Source organism: Corvus hawaiiensis, chromosome 28 (assembly GCF_020740725.1).
Source record: "Corvus hawaiiensis isolate bCorHaw1 chromosome 28, bCorHaw1.pri.cur, whole genome shotgun sequence".
Taxonomy (NCBI): domain Eukaryota; kingdom Metazoa; phylum Chordata; class Aves; order Passeriformes; family Corvidae; genus Corvus; species Corvus hawaiiensis.
This window is the reverse complement of record NC_063240.1, coordinates 3,643,558-3,664,691: the sequence shown is the minus strand read 5'-3', so window position 1 is coordinate 3,664,691 and position 21,134 is coordinate 3,643,558. Positions and strand designations below refer to the sequence as shown.

Below are 21,134 nucleotides of genomic sequence, written 5' to 3'. Positions count from 1 at the left end.
GCCTGGAGGGCAGGGAAGGTTATTTTGCCTGGAATCAATTCTATCCCACGCTCGCCCCTTGGAGAGCTGGGGCTGAGGGAACCATTTCATCCTGAGAACGAGCCCAGAGACCAACAGGCAACAGGGGATATCTTCCTGCTCTCTGTGCTCCACACTGCTTTGCTTTGGGGATAATCCACGTGGATTCTGTCACTGGCCAGAACTCCCTGTGCTCACAGCCGGGGCAGCCCTTGGGTGCTGCAGGAGGGACAGGAAGGTCCAATTTTGGTAAAGCTGCTTTTGCCAGGCTGTTTTTTGAGCTGCAAGGCAGGACAGGAAGGTCCAGCACTGAGAAAGCTGCTTTGGCCAGGTTGTTGATTCGAGCTGCAGGAGGGACAGGAAGGTCCAACTTTGGTAAAGCTGCTTTGGCCAGGTCGTTGATTTGAGCTGCAGGAGGGACAGGAAGGTGCAGCCTGGGGAAAGCTGCTTTGGCCAGGCTGTTTTTTGAGCTGCAGGCGGCCTCGTGCTCTCTGCATCCGTGTCTGAACCAATATTTACTCAGGGCTCTGTGTACTGGGATCGGCAGCAATCCCTGCAGTGAGAGCAGGGCTGGAGCCAGAATCAGCCCAGCTTAGCAGCTTCCCTTGTTTACATCTTTTTTTAAAAATACTCCCGACTTCCAGACTGCGGAGACGTGGCAGCTTGACAGCTCTGGTGAGCACGAGCCGTCCCTGCAGCAACCTGCCCACCCCAGAGCCTCTGCAGCCAAAAATCCCCTCTGGAAGTGGGTGGGCAGCAGACCCCCAGCCTGGGCAGGCCTTGGCACCTCCCCAGGAAGTGACAAACCTGCTCTGGAAGTGACAAACCAAAGTCCACAGACAGCTGGTGCTGTCTAAGGGACTGGCAGCAAACTGCCATCAAAGGAGCCCCCAGGCTGCCACCACACTCAGGAGCGGAGGCTTTAAAGTGAAGGCAGCTCTAGTTCAGTGCCAGAATTTTCCAGTTTTCCCAAAGGGCTTTATTTATGAAGCTGTGCTAGGTACAGATTAACTTCCCCTGCCTCCCATTTGTCATTAACTCTGGGAGAAGCTGAGCTTTGAAGGGTTCACTGCTGGAGGAAAGGGGTGAGCACTGCCGTGTTTCACAGCCACGCTGCCTGACCTGGTGGTTCCAAAGAAACCAGACTTCGGGGAGCTGTTTGTTCCCGTGTGTCCTGCTCTGCAGGTCACACACAGACACCCTGACTGACTCCTCCTTGGGAGGGCAAAACCCCACTTCCAACAGAGCTGAGCACGTGCTCCCAGCTCTCAGTGAGACCAGCAGGTTTCCTGAGGTGCTGGAAGATGAAGAGGTGGCACAAGGAAGGTAAAGACCCTTGAAATTACTGCTCAGGCTTGGAGCTGTGACCTGCTGAGTTTGATTTCCTGCTCACAGTGACTTTTGCCAGCTACTTCAGGTGATGAGCTGGAAACCTCCTGCCTCAGAGGTGTGTGGAAGACTGGGAGTGGCTGTGATTACTGGAAATAAACTGGATGGGAGCTGAGATTTCGTTCTGAAATCCGTTTTTGGGGGTATTTTAGCACCTTTCTGATTCCCCTATAAATGTTTGCCTGTTCTTGGGTCAGAGTTTCCCTGTTGGATTGTCCAGTGAGTAAATCCTTTCAGGTTTCAGTTGTGCTCTGCCTTCCTGGTGCTCCCTTGGACTTTTGTACTTTCATTTCTTAGCTCACAGTTCCTCATTCCCCTCAACGTTCCCGTGTTTGTTTGGCTTCACACACAGCCACATCCTGGATCCAGGATCACGGACTGGGCACTCTCAGCCCATCTTCAGCCTCATTGGGCTCATTAGGGAGGAAAATGCCTTCAAGAATCCTTGAAGGAGCAGGATGTGACAGGAAGCGATGGGAGTCAGCAGGTCAGGCCTTAGCAGCTGTCAGAGCAATGTGCACAGGCCCACACCTCTCCAGCTAAACCCAGGCTCGGGCTTAACGTTAAACCTGATCCCTGCAGGGCGGATCCCACAGCATCCCTGGGTACTCCTGAGACAGGGAACACGGAGTCTGTGCTTTGTGTGTTTAGGCTCCTCCTCTGACCCCTTGCAGCCCCTCTGGAGCTGTAATTCCAGCAGGAACTGCCCGTGTCCCTGGGGATTGGGAAGCTGAGGCAGGGAGAAGGCAGAGCTGAGGTGGGAGCTGCTCCCGCTCTGCTGCTGCCTCCCTTCCCTGTGGAAAATGGACTGGGGGTAGTTTAGGTCACTTTGAAAAGTCTCCTTTGTAAATAATGTTCCAAAGTAAAATGTTCCTTTTAACCTCAATTATCTGTCCTAATCCTACCTCTACTCCCCTTAATTTTTTTTTTAATTGATGTCTTTGTTGCCTTTAAAAATACGGGAGATTATTCTTTGCCAGTGATAATCATGTTTAATTCTCTTTTCTGTCATATTGGGCCTATTTTCCCATGGTTTCCTCACCGTTGGGCATTGTCAGGTTTGTGTTCTGCAATTTTAAGATTGGAACTGTGATCAGGAATATTCCTGCTGGGGGCAGCTGGATGCTTTTCCCTATGTTATGGAGGTGGCTGCAAGATATCAGTTTATAAAAAACTGGATTTATTTTATCATTCTCAGGGTGATGGTGACGGACAGGAGCCACCCCTGCCATTGTCACATGATACAATGGCACCGAGCTCTGGTTATCTGTATCACTGCTCTCAGTGTCCCTGGGACTTAGAAAACTCTGAATTTTAACAACAAGCCTTTCCTGAGGCTTCCATGCAAAGCAATGCAAATAAAGTTAATTAATATAATTAAGCCTTTATCATTCTGCTCCTGCGACACCAAGGCTGGGACCAAGGCTGCTTCAGGAATGGTGTTTTCCAGGTCACTGTGGGGTGTGGAGGGTCCTTGCTGGCAGCCAGCAGCAATTCTGAGTCCAGCTTTGGGCAGAAGGGGTCAGAGAAGCCCATTTTGTGTCCCAGGTGTTGCCACTGCAGGAGGACAAATACCCCAGGATCCTGCCCTAAAAAAGGAAGGAATCCTTCAGGAATCCTCCCTGTCAAACCTGTTCAGAAAACCCTTCAGTGAGAGGGAGGCCAACATTTCCCTACACAATCCCTTCCAATGCTTTGCTGTGTTTACTGCTACAAACTATTTGGGATTTTCCCCTTAAATTCACGGCTGCTGCTCATCCCTCACTTCCCACAGGCAGGAACTGTTTCTCTCCAGTCTGTCCTCACTGGATTCAGCCAGGACACATCCAGACTCTTTTCTTTCATCCAAAATACTTCTTGCAGCCGTTCCAGTGAGGCCTTTTTTCCATGACTTTTTTTTTCCCTGACCTCCAGGTATAACAGCTCTGACGCATTGGGAGGAAACTCTGGGATTTGGGAAAACAAGCTGTCCTTCATTTTCCTTGGAAATTAGCTTTTGTTGCAGCTCTCCTAGGTCCCTGCTCGTCAGAATGCTTTGAAAAACTCCCATTCTTAAGGCATTCCCAATCCTTGGATTGACTTTTCATCTGGGACGGTTTCAAGAGCTCTTGGTGCAGCTTTATGGGGACATTGAGCATTGGGGCTTCTCCACCTGCGAGGTTTGGAGAGCTGGATGTGGAATGTGTTTGCTTTTGGAGGGATGGGGCTGGAAGGGAGCTTCAGAGCCCAACCCTGCTGTCCACGTGTGGTCCAAGGATCCATAAAGGCACAGAGCTCCCCCCTCAGCCCCCAGAGTGTCCCCTCCACAAGCTGGAAGCTCTACAAGTTACAAAGCTCCTTTTTAATCCCAGTTATATTTATTTTAGCCAATTTTTTCCCCGGCTGGTCTCATGCCAGCATTGTCTTTATGCTTAAATTGGCATCTTGGCTCTCTCTGGCTGCCTTTGTGTGTAGCAATCCAAGCCCTTTGTTTTGGTAGGCAAAGCAAACTGAGACTTTCCTCTGTACATCTTCCTTTCTCCTTTCCCTGCTTCTTGTCAAGGAAGCCTCTCGGCCATCCAGAATCATCCAGCATCTCTCCATGGCCACCTAAGTGCCATAACCTCTTAGGAGAAACCCAAGTGCTTCTAAATTCACTTGCTGGATGTTGGCAAAGGAGCTCAAAAAGCACAGACACCCAAGCAGAACAAGGAGAGAAGAGTTTGGCACATCTACACCGTAGGGTTATGATTTGGCAAGGATTATAGGATCATGGAATCATGGAATGGTTTGGGTTGGGAGGAACCTTAAAGCCCATCCAGTGCCACCCCTGCCATGGGTAGGGACACCTCCCACTGTCCCAGGCTGCTCCAAGCCCCAATGTCCAGCCTGGCCTTGGGCACTGCCAGGGATCCAGGGGCAGCCACAGCTGCTCTGGGCACCCTGTGCCAGGGCCTGCCCACCCTTCCAGGGAACAATTCCTGCCCAAGATCCCATCTAAATGTTGCTGTTGGATCCTCACAGTGGATCCTGTGATCCATGTGGGTCTCTGCTTTGATGTTCTGCTGGAAGCTGCCTCCAGTGGTCTGGCAAAGGGATCCAAACCAGCCCTGGCTGAGCCCCTGGCTCGGGAGGATGGAGGTAGAAGGAGTTTGGCAAAACCTCACTCTGCACCACAAAAATGCTGCTTAGATCTCCCAGCAGGAGTCTGGGTCTGCTTAGCTCGTGTGTGCTGATCTTTGATAAGGAACTAAGAATTGTCTGGAGGTTTTTTGTGGAAACTGGGTACTTTTCATCTTTCTTCACAGCCAGAGCTAAGGGTCCCCTTGACAGGGTTCCCCCGAGACCAGAGGTGTTGTCCCTTCAGCCCTGAGTGCTCCCAGGGGGGGTTAACAGGCACACCCCAGGGAAGAGGAGCCAAAAGGGGCTCAGAAATGGTGCCATGATTTGATGTGCAAGAGCAGCAAAGCTGCCAGACAAAGCTGTGCCTCCTGCTGTGCTGCAGGCCCCAGAGATGGTCATGTCAATGTTCTTCTCGTTTCAGAAGTCTGGAGCTCTTACTTGGGGCAAGTCTGGGCTACAAAAGTTGATCTTTTCACAGGTTTGACACATGGGGAGGGGATTTCTGAGGGCCCAGACCTCGTCCCCTCCCTCCTGAGGGGGCTGAGGGTGATGCTCGGAGCCAGAGAGGAAGTTCCTCCCTTTGAAGAGAGACTCTTGACAAGGGCTGGAGGGCCAGGACCCAGGGAATGGCTTCCCAGTGCCAGAGGGCAGGGCTGGATGGGATCTTGGGCAGGAATTGTTCCCTGGGAGGGTGGGCAGGCCCTGGCACAGGGTGCCCAGAGCAGCTGGGGCTGCCCCTGGATCCCTGGCAGTGCCCAAGACCAGGCTGGACATCGGGACTTGGAGCAGCCTGGGACAGTGGGAGGTGTCCCTGTCATGGCAGGGGTGGCACTGGATGGGCTTTAAGGTCCCTCCAACCCAAACCTTTCCTTGATTCTTTGAAGGGAGTCGGGATGGGAAGGGAATCAGGGACCAAGACGAAAAAGGATCATGGCAAGGCTTTGCTTGACTTGGACTTCACCCCACTGTGCTTCGGTACTTGGACCCTACTCCTCGGTCCTGCCCCCACCCCCCCATTGCCCAGCCCCTTTGGGCTGTCGGGGGATGGTGCCCAGGGTGCCCAGGGCCCCGTGCTCCCCCCTAAAGCCTCTCCCCACAAACGTGGTGCCAGGATCCATCCTCAGCATGAGCACAGCCTGTCCCCAGGGAGCAACCCCTGGGTGGGGCAGGTGGTCTCCCGTGTCCGTGGGGTGCTTGGAGACCCTGTGTGAGTGGAGGGGCTGGATCCCAGGGGAAATCGGGCACATTGCTGTGAAGCCACGGTGGCCTCCTTCCTCCCCCAGCATCTCTCTGCATGAAACACGATGGTGCCCCTAAACCCCAAACCCTAAACCCACGGGTGCACCCTCTCTGTGCCAAAGCCGCCCCGGCCCCTCTCCCCTCCCCAAGCCCCGTCCCTGGGCAGGGTGAGGCTGTGCCCGGGCTGGGTGAGGCTGACTCAGAGCCGGGCTCAGCCATCCCCTGCCCAGGGAGCGGAGCTGGAGCATCTCCCCCGCTCCTCCCGTCCCCCGCACCTCGGCACCGGCGGCTGGAGCAAGACACGACCGGTCCCTGCTTGTGCATCGCCTTTGTGTGCCGGGGATGAGCACGAACTGCTGCAGGGAAGCGTTTTAACCAGAAAAACCATGCGGGGCTCGATTGTTCCCTGCATCCGTGGAAAATTACTCCGGTTCGCTCTCCCCTTTGCTCGAGCAGCTCCAAAACATGCGGGGAGGGGAAGGGGGGGGAGGAGGAGGAGGAGAAGGAGGAGGAGGGAGGTGTCTGCGCCTTTGGGGTCGGAGCTGCCGCTTTTTTCTCTCTCTGCCTCGAAATGATTTATTCGGAAAGGCTCCTGCCTTGGTGTCACTGGGGCAAGCACAGCGATCAGAACGCGTTTTGGGTAAAGGTCGCTGGGAAAAGAATGGGAAGAAATGAATCCCCTCCATCCCAGCGATGCGGTTCCACCCCCCATCCTTCCCTCCCTCCCTCCCCTGCCCATCTGGCCCGAGGAAAAGCAGATGGGAGAGGTGGCCGTGGCGGAGTGTGCTGGTCCCGCTCCCCGCGGGGGCTGAGCTCCATCCCTGAGCTCCTCTGGAGCATCGGGGGCACTTCCCTGGGCAAGAATGGACAGGGACAGGGCCACACTCCGGTTCTCAGTCGCCACCCTTCAAACCCCCTCCTTCCCATGACTCCTGTCCTCCAAGGCTGCCTGCGCTGCCTCTTCCCCAGGGATTTGCTTTGCTGGGCTGCTCCGTTTTCCTTTCATTGCCTTTTTCAGACCCTGCCTTTTTAACCCGAATTTTTGGCTCGTTTGCTTGCCCACGTCCTCGATTCTTTTCCTTCCTTTTACATTCCCTCCTCCCTCTGCTTCCGGTACTGCCCAGCTTTTCTCTTTCCCTCCTGCTCTCACTCTCGTTGTGTTTTCTTGGTGGTCCTGCCAACAACCTTCTGGGATATAAGAAAAGGAAAATCTCAGGGCTACGCAGCTGAGAAGCTTCCCTTAGGAACTGAGGCTGGCCTTTTCTTAAATTCTTTTTTAAACCACGCCTTCCCTCACCACTCTGCATTCCCAGCTGATCCCTGGTGCTGTGGGACACACTTCGGCCCCAATTCACTGCAGGGATGGAGGTGGGAAAGCTCAGGGCAGAAACATTCCCAGGAACTGGCTCTGTGCTGAGCCTGGATTTGTCCCTAAAAACCAGGGAAAATCAGATGTTGAAGGTTGACTGAGGAGTTGCCACAGCCAGGCACTTCCAAAGGAGGAAAGCAGAAGCTTGGCTGGAGTGTTGTGAAAGGGACGAAGCTAAAGGAATGGGAATTACAGGCTGGGTGGATCAAGGATGATTCCTGGTTGTGGGAATGTGAACAGTGAATTGAGGATGATTTGTCGTTGTAGGAATGTGGCAAGCAGTGGATCAAGAATGATCCCTGCTTGTGGGAATGCAAACAGTGGATCAAGAATGATCCCTGGTTGTGGGAATGTGAAAGTGGATCACGCACAGCCATTCCTGGCTCCTGCAACGCTTTTTGCACCTGAGGGACTTGGGTTGGGCTTTTTTCCTTGTATTTTTGCCTTTCTGATTTGTTTTCTTCTCTTTTGAATCCCCTCTTTGTCCCTGGTGTCTCTGAGATTCGGTGAGAGCCTCTTCCCAAAGGGATGGAACATCGCAGGTCCTCGGCTGGGGCTGCCTGTGGGATGCTCCAGGGATGTGACAGGAGCCACCTGACTGCCATGGCATTCACTCAAATTCAGCTTTGTTGCAAAATCCTGACTCCTACAGTGACCAAAGGAAGGAGAAATTGCAGAATCATGGAATGTGCTGAGCTGGGAGAGACCCACAAGGATCATCCAAGGAGCTGAAGGCCTCTCCTTGTACAATCAGGGAGCTGCTCCTGACATTCCTCTCCACTTGTTCACCTTTTTTTCCTAAAACCTTGAGCTTTGAGCTTTCTCTGCAGTGCCCAGGCCTGGACAGGCCAGCAGGGAGTGGTGTTTAAAGTTCTTTAAAGCATTTGTGAGACTGCTGCTGAGCTGGAGGAGCTCTGCAGTGACCTCCTCTCCCTCCTGGCCTTTGAATTCCTCACTTCCCTCTTCCCCCTGTTAGTGGGGAGCTGCTCTATTTAGTGAATTCCTCATCAAAGGCATCTCCAGCAGCAGGTTTCTGTGGCTCTTGGGGTCCCAATTCCCTGGTTTGCTCTGGAATGGTGGCGTGGGGAGGCAGGGATGGAGCCAGGCTCAGCTGAGCTCTCTCCAAGCCGGTCTCTCTTCCCAGCAGTCGCTCACTGCAGCCTCCCTGCTCCCTTCCCCACAAACCCAGCAGCCTCTCCCTCCTCACTTTTGGAAATTCTTCCACTCAGGAATCAAGAATCATGAACTGAGCTCATGGGACCAGTTAGTTCTGGGATTGAGGCAATCCCACAGCATTTTTTCCATGTGAATAACACCGAGAATCCCTTTCTGGGCACGCGTTGCATCCCGCCATGGGCACTGTTACACTCAGAGGGATGAACAGGGCAGGGAAACCTCAGGAAAACTGGAGAAAGGTTCCCCTGGCAGTGAGTGGGGTGGAACTGTGTAAATCCAGAGTCATTCCATCAGTTCCACCAGAGTCAGAGAGCGTCCATGTCCCCGACATCGCGACCTTGACGCTTTTCCATGTGGGATTCCAGCCTGAAGGACACAGGTCATCTAAGCAATAGGGAATTTCATGGCAGAGACCTTCCTGCCAAGAGGCAGAACTCAGGGTAGGAGCAAAAAGAGCAGCTGGAGGTTGGATCTAGGTTGGATCCTCCCATCCTGCACCCAGGAGTTTATTCCCTGTTTTCTTGCTGCAGCTCCACCTTTGCCTCACTCAGTTTGTAAATCCCCCTCCCTCTGCACATCCTTGTATCCCAAATTGGCAGAAGTCCTCGACTTTCCCACTTATGCCATTTCCTGGCTTGCTGATGTCCCATAAATTAAGTCAGTGATGAGCTTGGCGTGGGATTGGGGAGATTTTCACAGCGGGATCAGTTTCTCCCCTTTAATTAAACATTACAGGCTCCTCATGAATCCTTCCCCTGTGAAACTTTTATGGAAAGCCTTAACAGAGTCATTTATGGGGAATCTGTTTTGATGTGCTGATCTGGGCCCCAGTTCTAACCCTGCACACAATTCCAGAGCTCCTGTAAATCATCTGCCTTTGCTGGATTTGCCCTGGAACTGGGAGCCAGGGAGTGAGGCTGGGCCGGACAGGAGTGACCAACTCACCCAGCTTTGGGCTCTTGAGTCTGAATTTGGGCTTTTGAGTTTGAATTTGGGCTCCGGAGTCTGATTTCACAGATCCTTCGTCCAGGTGGGTTTTAAACCCTTTCCCAAAGTATGAGACACTTGGCTCCAGCCACATCCCACAGCAGTGAGATCCATGAGTCCCTCACAGGTCTGTGGGCACCGAACTCTCTGGGACAGGGACAGGAGCCCAGGGAACGGCTGGAGCTGGGTCAGGGCTGGGCATGGAGCTCAGGGAAAGGTTCTTCCCCCCGAGGCTGCTGGGCACTGCCCAGGCTCCCCAGGGAATGGGCCCGGCCCCGAGGCTGCCAGAGCTGCAGGAGCGTTTGGACAGCGCTCTCAGGGATGCCCAGGCTGGGGTTGTTGGGGTGTCTGTGCAGGGCCAGGGCTTGGATCAATGATCCCTTCCAGCTCAGGATATTCCAGGATTCTCTGAAGAGACCTTTGCTGGATTTCAACCTGTGGCTTTCCAGTTACACCTGGACCCCAATTTTTGTGCTTTGTGAAGTAGAAGGAAGCTGCTCCTTCCCCAGAGCTCCCTGGGGTTGTTGTTTCTCTTCCAAGCTGACATTTCCCTCTCCTCAGCCTTTCCTCCTGAGAAAGCTTTGCCATGTGCACCATGTGCTCCCAAGTCCATCCCTTTTTCCTGCTTTTCTGTCCCTTTCTGAGGTTATCAGAGCTGCTGGCAGAGCTCTGGGGGCACAGGGGATTCCTGCAAACACAGCATGATTTTTCCAAGCATCATCCGTGCACCACAGCAATTCCCTGGCAAAGCTTTCTGCTGCCTTAAGCCCGGAGCTGACATTTGCACAGCGACATCCTCTGAGGCCTCTGAGCAGCTTTTACTGCTTTACAGCCCAGTTCTGCAGAAAAGTCATCATTTTTTAAAGAACCGAAGTGTTCTTGGTTATAAATCGTGCTGTGACCTCACCCCTCCTTCTGATAGCTGTAGAAACACCAACCAGCAACAGGTAAACTGGGAGGAAGGATAAACGTCCCTGGGATGGGTGATTTTCCCATAGCAGTGGAAGAGGGAGATGCAGGGCCTGTGCCACACTGGCAGTGAGGCTGTCCCTGCACCCACCACGTCCCACCCAGGGTCATGGGAATGGGGGACAAAAATGGGAAAGGAACTCCTCCAGTTCCCCTGGGCACAGCACAAGTTGTCCCACGTGATGGTGTTTTGAGCAACCCCAAAATTCACCTCCTTGTCCTGCTGCTGCCTTGTCCCAGCCACAAGGTCCAGGGACAAATCCCGCATTGCTGGGCCAAGGTGGTCCCAGGCAGCTCCCAACAGGCACAAGATGCCCTCTGAGGGGTGCCCAAAAGTTGGTTTTTGATAAAACCCGAAATGTTAACACATGTAAAAGGTATGCTCTGCAGAGCCAGCCCCGTGTCCAATCCCACCACCAGTGTCAGATCCTTCCCAGCCCTTTTCCACATCCAGCTTTTCCGCCTGTTATTCCCACTGCTCTGCCGACTTCATCCTATTTATAGAGCGCCTTTCGCTGGAGTCTCCAGGCTTTTAACCTTTAGTCTTGGAATATTCTTCACTTCTTGGACCTGGCACAGAGAAATTACACACCCAGGCTCCTCCCCAGCCTGAGTTTAAAAGGAATTCCCACAGGGCAGCTCAGGGTGTCGAGCTCCCCGCGGGCAAAATCCCGGCTCTTCCTTGTGTCACGGCCTGTCCCGGCGTGTCCCGGGTTCCCAGCCTGGCTCTGCTGCTCATTCACCTGCAGAGAGGCTTTGATGCTTCTCTGGTGAGATCATTCACCTCCCAGTGCAGGAGCAAAACACTCCCAGTGGGATTCTGGCGCCGCTTTCTCTGGGTTTCTTCCTCATTCTCTAGGCTTCTTCCTCATTCTCCAGGTGTCTTCCTCATTCTCTTCTCATCACCACAGTGTCTGTCTGGGAGTGTTCCAAAAACGCCTGGATGTGACACCTGGGGACGTGGCTTAGTGGTGACCATGGTGGTGGGTTGATGGTTGGACTTGATCTTCAAAACTTTTTCCCACCTTAATGGTTCCGTGGTTCTCTGGTTGCTGTAGGACAGAAGATCCCAGTGGTGCAGATCCCAGCAATCTGGGGGGGTTTTGTGCCCCAGCTGGGGATGGCTTCTGTGAGTGTGAAAAGGGGGAATTGCCCTTTCCCCCCTAGAATTCCTACAGCACCTTCCTGGCCTTGTGAAGGGTGGGAATAAGCAGCAGGTTGTTGGAGATGGGTGTCCCTCGCTTGGCTTAGGTGCTGTGTGGGATCTACCACCACAAGAGGCTGGTGGGGATGGAGAGGTCTCATGTCCCACTTCTCTGCAGGGCAGATGTAGTGGGAGGGGAGGTGTCTTCTCCTCTCCTCACTTTGGCTGTTGAAATCCTTGGATATCTAGAGCAGGAAACCACCTGCAGCCCTGCAGGGACCCAAGGCTGGCTTAGGGACCGTGAGCTGCAGGACCTGGCTCCTCCCTGAGCCTGGCAGATGTGGTGTTTGGATATGGGGGATGCTGGTGCCCGAGACTCCTGCAGTGTTTCCTGTGGAGAAAAAAACCCCCTCGTGGTTTTCAGTGGCGCATTTGGGGCCTGGCTCGGGACTCAGGGAGGGAATTCTTTCAGGCTGTGGTGGATATTTCAGTGGAACAGTCAAAACAGCAAAAGGGCTCAGCTGACATTGGTTTGGTCCCCCCAGCTGAGGCAGGCTGGGCACAGGTGGGGAGAGGAGGAGGGAATGGGGGAAATTTGGGGAGTGGTGCTCAAACACTGCTCTTGGAGCTGTGTTGGAAACTTAATGTCCCTTAATGTCCTTAAAGAGCTTCACTGGAGCCCAGAGACACTGCTCAAGGGCAGCTGAGCCAAACTGGGGCTGGGAGAGGACACAGAGCTCCTGCCACGGCCCTGCAAAACCCCCTCCAGCTGCTCTGCCTCCCTTTCCTTCCCAGGATCGAGCCAACAGCTGGATCCAGGTCCTTGCTCCTCTCACTGGGATCTACAGAGTCATGGAATCTTCATTGGTCACTTCAGGAGTCCCAAGACAAGAGATCATGGGAACCAAAATGGTTTGGGCTGGAAGGGACTTTAAATCCCATCCCATTCCACCCCTGCCATGGGCAGGGACACCTCCCACTGTCCCAGGCTGCTCCAAGCCCCAATGTCCAGCCTGGCCTTGGGCACTGCCAGGGATCCAGGGGCAGCCCCAGCTGCTCTGGGCACCCTGTGCCAGGGCCTGCCCACCCTCCCAGGGAACAATTCCTTCCCAATCTCCCATCCAGCCCTGCCCTCTGGCACTGGGAAGCCATTCCCTGGGTCCTGGCCCTCCATGCCTTGTCCCCAGTCCCTCTGCAGCTCTCCTGGAGCCCCTTTAGGCCCTGCAAGGGGCTCGGAGCTCTCCCTGGAGCCTTCTCCTCTCCAGGTGAGCACCCCCAGCTCTCCCAGCCTGGTTCCCCAGGGATGTGAGGGTACTCTCAGGGACAGATCCTGGCTGGCAGGGACACTGGGTACCTTTCTGCTGGAAGAAGCCTGGGCAGCAGCTCCTCTCCTGCTCTTCTGCTCACTCCTCCACCCGTGTTGATTCCATCAACACTTTCAGGATTGTTACCACCAGAGCCTGCAGGCTCCTGCCTCAGCTCCTGGGCACACTGCCCTTGCCCTGCATGTCTCTGCACCTTCCTGCCCCATCCTGGGGCACATTTCATTCCTTTGTGCCTTTTTGCCAGCAAATACCAGACTGGTGTCGTAGCTGATCATGGGAACCACTTCAGTCTGTGGTGAACTCTGTGATTGAAGGCGTGATCACAGCCCTGCCCAAAATACAGCACAGGCGGCTGAGAGCGGAGTGGGAATGAGGGTGTTTGGTCAGGAGGGAGAAGAGAAGGCTCAGAACTCACATCACCATGTGGTGTTGGTGAGAAAACCAGGGCAGAGCTCCAGGCTGGATGATTCCTGAACTCAGGAGCCACCTGGGTGGATCCCTTGTCCAAATCTCTTGGATCACCTTCCCCCAGCCAGCTGGGCAAAGCCACTCAAGGTTCACTCCTGAATCCTCTTCTCTGGCAGTCAGTGAAAGATTCCACCTAACTTTGTATTGATCACAACAAGTTGGTGGATGCAGCCTGGCTTTTCCAGGACTTTTGCTTTCTCCTGGTGCTGGCAGGGAGCTGAGGAGGAGGAGCAGTCCTAAAGCTGGGCCTTTTTGATGCCTGTGAGCTCTGTGATTTCCTTCTAAATCTCCTGTAACCCCATGGGGAGCTGGGGGTGCGCACCTGGAGAAGAAAAGGCTCTGGGGAGTCCTCAGAGCCCCTTGCAGGGCCTAAAGGGGCTCCAGGAGAGCTGCAGAGGGACTGGGGACAAGGCCTGGAGGGCCAGGACCCAGGGAATGGCTTCCCAGTGCCAGAGGGCAGGGCTGGATGGGAGATTGGGAAGGAATTCCTGGCTGTGAGGGTGGGGAGGGGCTGGGCTGGAATTCCCAGAGCAGCTGGGGCTGCCCCTGGATCCCTGGCAGTGCCCAAGGCCAGGTTGGACAGGGCTTGGAGCAGCCTGGGACAGTGGGAGGTGTCCCTGCCCATGGCAGGGGTGGGGCTGGATGGGCTTTGGGGTCCCTTCTCACCCAAACTCTGAGTCCCTGACTCAGCAGAGCAGCCTCGGATGGATCCAGCACCAATCCAGTGTTTGGGATTGAGCACAGCCCTGGAAGCTGGGGGTGTTCAGGGTGACCAGGGACATCAGCCACAGCCACATCCCTGCTCCCAGTGCCCCACAGATGGGCCCTGCCCAGCTCTCCCAAAGCTTTGTGTTTGTGCTCCAGGCTGGAGGGGAGATTTCATGGCTTGGCTGCTGCTGCAGCCCAAACCACGCTGGCTCCAGTGTGCTGGAGCTGGGTCCTGGCTTCCAGGGCCAGGCTGATGGCAATCCAGGATCCAGGGTTATGGCAAGGAGGGATGAACCTCTGTCCATCTCTCCCTTCCCCTCCAGTCTCACCCCGGCTTTCCTGCAGGTTGGTGATGCCTTGGGGAGGCTCAAGCTTTATTTTAAACACAAATCTTGTTGTTTGAGCAAGACACGTCTTAGGAACAGATGTCCTGCACAGGGACATATTGGGAAAGAACTGGAAAACATTTGAGATCTTGAGCTTTGACGTCTCCTCGTTGCACTGGACAAAGCCTGGTCTGCAGGGTGGGTCAGGGCTGGTGAGCAAAAACGGGAGAAAACTGATTCATTAAGAAGTGGCTTTGGAAAGGGAGTTTCCTGCTGCTTGGAGTCCTTGCTGGTTTGGTTCTTGCTTGTTCCTATTACACAATATGTTGCATTTGGCATTGCTCTATGAAAGGAGGGAGAAGGAAAGCTGGAGCAGAAGGGGCTTCACTCAAAAACCTCATCCCCAGGTCCCAGCCCTTCCTGTCCTGCTATAACTCACAGCAGTTTGGAGCTACAGCTTTGGAGAAGGAAAGTCATCATCAAAGTTTCCAGACCTCGGAGAGATGACAAAAGCCCTCCATGAGGACCCCAGCAAGTGCCTTAGAGGGACAAAGAGCACCAGAGCACAGTCCTGGTCTTGGCATGGGGACAAGGAAGGAACCCAAACCCCTTCAGCCTTCCCGGATTGTCCCAAAGGAGCTGAGAAATCCATGGTGTGAGGCAGGGAAGGGAGAGCAGCCAGGCCTGGCAGGGTGAAACCTCTGCCCTTGGTTTCTGGAGTCTGCTAAATTTTAATTGGGGAATTTCTGGTCTGATAACAGGGAGAGAAATGGGGAACAGGGAGGGAAGCACGGAGAGACTGGGAAACCCCAGCCGAGGTCTGGGGGTGGATAGGAAGTTCCTGCTATTTTTGCTGTCCCTGCAGGACTTTCTGCTGTACTTCATGGTGGATTTTGTACTTTTATGACCCTTTTAAGACCTGAAGCCTGCCTGGAACATCTCCTCCCTCCCCATGTCCCACAGACCAGCAGCCCCTGGTGCAGCTGCCAAGTCTGGGAGCATCCCCATGGCGCAGGGATGTTTCTCTGGACATGGATTCGTTGCTTCTGTCCTGTGGGGCCAACCTGGAGCCCTGGGAAAGGTGTTAAATCCACCAGGACCTGCTCTCCAGTGGATGCCATCATCCCAAAGAGGCCGGGGGCTTTTTGGGAGGAGCTGAGGAACAGCTCCTCCTTCCCACAGAGGCAGAGCCCTCTCATTCCCAGTGCCCTGGGTTGTTTGCAGGTGCCTGTTCAGAGCAGAGGGAAGCAGCTCCTTCATTGGGAAGGATTTGGGAAGGGAGGAACAGGTTGGGATCTGCAGCCCCCAGTGCCAGAACGTCTCTGGGTAAATGCACCAACGCTCCATCCATCAGGAAAGCCAAAAAAGGGGAGGATTTGTCATCATTGGGGTGTTAAATATTCCCAGGCTGTTCCACCCAAAGCTTCGCTTACCCTAAATCTCCTTTTGCCTCGGTTTCCCCTGGCATGGCTGTTCCAGACTGAGGGTGCCACAGCCCCCAGCCCTTGGTGGGACAAACATTGTGGCCGCTTTTCCATCCCAAATGGCGCTTCCAAGGAGAATTCCTTTGGAATGCCATGTCCAAACGGAGTCACGTTCTCCTGGGAGTGACAAACAGCTGTGAGTCTTCAAAGAGAGCAGTGATCAGCCCTGAGTGGTGCTGGGCTGGGAGGAAAGGGGTCGTGGAACAGTTATGGAAAGGACTAAAAGTAGGATTTAACAGGACCTGGATCTTCATTCCCCGCTGACCTGAATGAGCTCCTTCTGCCAGGGAAAAGGAGCGAAAACCTCTGAGATTTGTGAATTGGAGTTTTTAGGGCACACGTGGATCCGTGGGTGGGCAGAGTGGCTTTAACGTGGAGCTGCTCCGGATGCCTGTGGATCATTTCAGGGGGTGATGGGATGAGCCCATGGAAGGCTCTCCCTCCACTGTCACTGCCGTGTTCTGTCCTGGCTGGTGGCTTGGGGGTGTCCATCCCCCCTGTGTGGTCCCAGTGACGTCCACGAGTTGCAGGAGATCCTGGAGCCATCCCCAGGGCAGGATCCTGTGCTGTGCTCAGGCTCAGACACAGATGTCACAGCAGGATGTCACAGCACGATGTCCCTCTCTGTTGCCTCTCCTGCTCTTCACAGAGCTCTGCCAAGCTCATTTCATCCAACAGCACATCCACAGCTCCTGACCAGTGACAAAGGTGCTCCATGTGTGTTTTGTGTGCCTGCCAGCCTGATCTTGTCACCGTGCTGGGGTGGCCCAAGCTCCAGCCAGTCCTGGGACTGAGGTCACTGGACCACAGTAACCTGCAGGGACCAGGACCTTGGCACAGGACCTTGTCTGCTCCTTGTCCTGTCAGCTCTGCCAAACCTGTCCCCAGCACGATTCCTCCATCACTGGGAGTGATTGTGAGACAGCCCCGACCCTGAAGGTGACCAGGACACTGCTGCCAGGGGTGGGTGTGTGCAGCACCACTGCTCCATGGATGGGTGGATGGATGGATGGAGGGATGGATGGATGGATGGATGGATGGATGGATGGATGGATGGATGGATGGAGGGAGGGATGGATGGATGGAGGGATGGATGGATGGAGGGATGGATGGATGGATGGAGGGATGGAGGGAGGGAGGGATGGATGGACAGAGGGATGGATGGATGGATGGATGGATGGATGGATGGATGGATGGAGGGATGGATGGATGGATGGATGGATGGATGGAGGGAGGGATGGATGGATGGAGGGATGGATGGATGGAGGGATGGATGGATGGATGGAGGGATGGAGAGATGGAGGGATGGATGGATGGATGGATGGAGGGAGGGATGGATGGAGGGAGGGATGGAGGGAGGGAGGGAGGGAGGGAGGGAGGGATGGATGGATGGATGGAGGGATGGATGGATGGATGGATGGATGGACGGAGGGATGGATGGATGGAGGGATGGATGGATGGATGGATGGATGGATGGATGGATGGATGGATGGACGGAGGGATGGATGGACGGAGGGAGGGAGGGATGGAGGTGTGGATGGGTGGATGGAGGGATGGATGGATGGATGGATGGATGGATGGATGGCTGGCTGGCTGGCTGGCTCCAGCCAGGGCTGGGAAGCCAGAGGTGCCATGGGAGAGCTTTTCTAACAGGTGTGATCCCCTTTTCCATGCTCAGCTGGAGGAATGTGTTAAGCTGGTGCTTGGTCTGCAGCATCTGCCCCCAAAGCCCTGTGGTGGGGTGTCCTCCCAGCCTGGGCCATAGGCAGGATGTCCCCTTCCCTTTAAACAAAGAGCCATCACTTTTCTGGCTTGCATTCCCACCAGGCTGAAGGGGTAAGAGGAAGAAGGAGATCCTCCAAGATCCCAGAATCCCAGACTCATTTAGGTTGGAAAAGTCCTCTGAGACCATCAAGTCCAATCTGTGCCCAGTCCCCACCTTGGCACCAGCCCAGAGCACTGTGTGCCACCTCCAGTTGTTCCTTGGTGACTCTACCACCTTCCTGGGCAGCCTCTTCCTATGCCTCACCACCCTTTCCATGAAGAAATTCCTCCTGATGTCCAATCTGACCCTTCCCTGGAGCAGCCTGAGGCCGTTTCCTCTTGTCCCATCGATGCTCCAAGCTGTGGTTCTTCAAACCAGAGTGGTACCAGCCCACAGAGCTCCCATCTTCCCTCACCAGTTCCACAGCATCTCAAACCCAGGAGAGGAGACAGAAGATCCCCTTGGCAGTGTTTTCCAGCTTAACCAAATCCCTGAAGCTATGAGGAAGTGCCCAGGTCTGAGTTCTCAATCAGAACAGGCACCAGAAGCTTTCCAGGCCCATGATCTGCAATCAGCCCTCCCAGGCATGTGGAGCCCATCCTGGTATCAGCTGTGGGAATCAGCTCATGCAGAGGCTGCTCCATCTCCTGCTGGCTCCCTCCAGCCCCACACCTGGGGATGTGGAGCCACAGGAACATCCAACATCCAGACTGCTCCAGGCCTTCCATCATCCGCACCTCCGCAAGGAGATCGCTCAGCTCGGCGCATCTGAAATCTCCGTGCTGACAGATGGGATCTGACAGGAGCGGCACAGCTGGCAGAGAGGAGACATCCCTTCCCTTCCTGAAACCTCCCAAGGGCTCCATAATAACCCCAGTGCTTGGGAAGCTCTGTGGTTCCTGCAGGAATCATCTCCCGGGTGGATCTGTTGGTTCCTCGGGGGAAGGAGGCAGAGGCTGTGCGTCAGCACAGCCATTGCACAACCCCCTAGGCTGGGGAGAGCTGCTGGATCCAGCTGAAAGAGGAATTTGGGGTCAGCGGAATATTGCTGTCAGCACTGGGCCGTGGCCAGGTTGCCGTGGGGACACCTGTGCCTTTGGGGTTTGGGTCGTGCAGGGAATCAGGGTGCTCTTTCACCCCATCTCCTGGAGAATTTTGGCGTTTCTGTGATCCTCTCTTCCACCAGCCCTGCATCCCCAACCACATCTAAGGGAAGGGGGGAGGGCTGGGAGACACCAAGCGCCTCCAACAAGCCCATGCAGCTCCTGGATGAGCTCCACACGCAGCTCCTGCAGGTCTTTGGTGCTGGCAGCGGGGGACCTGCCCTGTGCAGCCCCAGTGGCCCCCAAGGGACAATGCCAGTGTGGGGGTGACACGGCTGGAGCTGGGAATTGCCCACAGAGCTGTGCTGTGCCCAGGGCACCTGGCTGAGCAGGGAGCAGCCAAATTCCCAGCTCTAAAATCAGGCCAAGAGCCCAACCCTGCTCGGGTTGGAGGGTAAAGGCTCCAAAGGCTGGGAGGTGTTCTGGAGTCCCAAGCCTTGGGAACGTGGTCAGGCAGGTTCTGGTGGAGCCAGGGATGAAATCCTGGGGGAAAACCTGCAGCCAGCCCGGTGAGCAGTGGGAAAGCCACCAGAGAGCCAGCTCGAGCATGTGCCATGCCTCGGACCTGTGGCAGGAGGGGACAGAACCAGGCAGGGGCTGGGAGCTCTGGGGAGAGAGCAAATTGCACAGAAAGAAGGAGAATTCATCCCCAGAACCAACCTGTGCCGAAAATACCCAGTGACTAATTTTATCCCTTTCTGATTGCTTTTTAACTGCGAGTTATTAAAAACGGGGAGAAGGGAGACGATGTCCTGGTGGGAGGATGAGTGAGCGTTGCCATGGCAGTGAGGGGATGCTGCAGCACAGCCCGGACCACGAGTCACGAGGGCAGAGGCGAGTGGACAGCCCGGGCAGCCAGGGAAGAGGGGCTGTGTCATCCAGCCAAGTCCAGAGTCAGCATTTAGCCTGGACGCCGCTCCCCTGCCCACCCCTGCTCTCCCACCTGCCTCTCTCCGCCTTCTCTCCCAGCCGGATCGGGTTTCCCCCTCCCTGAGCTCACCCCTTTCCATAGCCGCTTTTATCAGGCTCAGAGCAAGGAAGAAGCCGGGATTTGGGGGGGTTCAAGAGATTAGGAAAGAATTTGCCTCTGGGAATCTCTTTCCTCCATCTGCCCGGGATAAACTGTGCAATGGAGGTGGAGGCTTTGCAGCTCCACGGGGAACTGCTCCGAGCTAAACGTGTGGAGGCAAAAAAGCTGCCGGTCCCTCCCGGCTGCGGGAACGGGGTGTTGAAAGGTCCTGGGAAGGGTGAGGAGAACTCTCTATCCCGTGGCTCCATGGAAGGATGAAGTGGGAGGGTGTTTGCCAGAGCTCTGCGGGTGCAGACGGTGCCTGCTGAGCCCCTGGGATCTTTCCTGGAAGGACCAGCTCACCCACGGGAGGCAGGAGCACGGAACAAACCTGGGAGCAGCATGGGGAACGGGATTAACTGGGAGAAAAGGGGATTTTATTTGGCCTGTTTATGATTTTCTGCTTTCATCGTCTCCCTATAAAGCAACTGGTAAACTATAAAGCCAGTTAACAACCCTGACCCTGCTGGAGTGGGAATACAAGCGGGAAAACTGCCCTGGGAGTGTGCCCAGCGCTCTGGCGGGTGTGGGGGCTGTGTGTGCAGCCCCATCCCTCCTCCATCCATCCATCCATTCATCATCCATCCATCCGTCCATCCATCCATCCGTCCATCCACCTTCCACATTGTTCATCCCACAGTGTGCTCAGCCCTGTCCCTGCCAGCGAGGGGAAATCCCTGCCCTGGAGAGCAGAAGCTGCTCCTGAGCTCATGTGCTGAGAGCTCCTAAAGCAGGACCTGGACCCAGCCTCACCAGGTGTCCTGGTTTATTCCTCCTTTGGAAAAACGTCAATACTGCAGGTATGAAATATCCTACAATTTCAGAGATTTGGGGTTTTTTTGAGCCTGAAGCCTCTCCGTAAGAGCAATGTCCTCAAAGCGGGATGTGCCAGAGATGTGCCGGACTGGTCCCAGTCACTGCTGCACCACATCCCTGGCACAGGAGCTCTGCCTGAGGCTGTTCCTGCCCGTGCTGAGCTGGGAGCTCGGGATAACCCCCACAGGCAGGGCCAGAGCCCGAGGGTCCTTTGTAGCTCCCCAGATGGGATCCTTCATCTCCTCCCTGTGTCCTGGGAGTGGGTGGGATGGGACATCCCCTCTCCCACCTGCCCAGGAGGTGCCTGTGGCTGTGACAGGGCTCCCGGGGACGGGGACAGGGACATCAGAGGGGTCAGAGGGCAACAGACCTGTCCCAACACTGGCAAAAAGGGATTTTCACTGGGATTGTCTGAGCGCTGCTGCTCCCAGGGGGATTTCTCATCCTCTCTCCTTACCTGTGCCTGGCAGACTTCTGCTCCACCTCTGCACCCCCAGCACCCACATCCATCCCTCCATCACCCATCCGTCCCTCCCACAGCTGGCTCAGACACCCGGGGCTGGGGTCAAACGGCCTTGTCCCCTCCCCGTGCTCTCCGGCGGTGTCACAGAGGGACAAACCCCCTGGCAGGTGCCCCTGAGAGCCGCACCCCGTGCCCGGGGCAGCCCCTGCGCTCG

At 55.2% G+C, this 21,134-nt stretch overlaps 1 protein-coding gene across 2 annotated transcripts in view; it reads left to right on the top strand.

Annotated features, from left to right (window-relative positions):
- The window catches only part of LOC125317821 (cilia- and flagella-associated protein 251-like), a 33,441-nt gene that overhangs the window by 6,438 nt on the left and 5,869 nt on the right, over window positions 1-21,134 (top strand). Inside the window, exon 1 of one of the 2 annotated variants that reach the window (XM_048287928.1) lies at window positions 17,772-20,441. The exons of the other annotated variant lie outside the window; for it this stretch is intronic. The gene's annotated coding sequence lies outside the window, so the exon portion shown is untranslated. Of the gene's footprint in view, window positions 1-17,771; window positions 20,442-21,134 lie in introns of those variants that run through there. 2 annotated transcript variants of the gene reach the window in all.